Source organism: Chinchilla lanigera, unplaced genomic scaffold, assembly GCF_000276665.1.
Source record: "Chinchilla lanigera isolate Chin_1 unplaced genomic scaffold, ChiLan1.0 scaffold00027, whole genome shotgun sequence".
Taxonomy (NCBI): domain Eukaryota; kingdom Metazoa; phylum Chordata; class Mammalia; order Rodentia; family Chinchillidae; genus Chinchilla; species Chinchilla lanigera.
Genome location: NW_004955428.1, coordinates 12,550,409 through 12,550,965, shown reverse-complemented (window position 1 = coordinate 12,550,965; position 557 = coordinate 12,550,409).

The following is a 557-nucleotide window of genomic DNA, read 5'->3' as shown; positions in this document are numbered from 1 at the left end:
ATATATATATATACACACACACAAATAGGGGAAGTCTACATAAGTGATAATTTTAGCTCAGATTACCATAAATCTTACAGAGAGAGATCCTAGAAATCCTGTTAAATGAATGAAGGTCTAAGTATATGACGGAGTATGTGGAAATAACTGAGCTGTAAACTACATGAAAGAAAGGGACACAGAAGTTGCGAGTATTCTTAAGATAAAATGAAATACATATGTATATTTATACATTATAAATTATATCTAATTTACATATTAGATAAAAGGTTTTATTCCTGCCAAATTCTTCTTATAAGAGATCTCTGCCAATTGATCTACAAATAATTATGACTAGTCTATTTATAATTACAAACTTCTAGAATTGTAATAGTTATTGTAATTCATTTGGGCCAAAATATATTTGAATGCACCCTGATTTTATAAACAGATTTGTCTTATGTATATTTGTTTGTTTGTCTGTGTATATTAGTTTGCCTGTTTGTCCAGTCTATAAACAGGGATTTTTATTTCAGCCCAACAAATTTTCCTTCTTTTTTGCGCTTGTGGATTTTTAA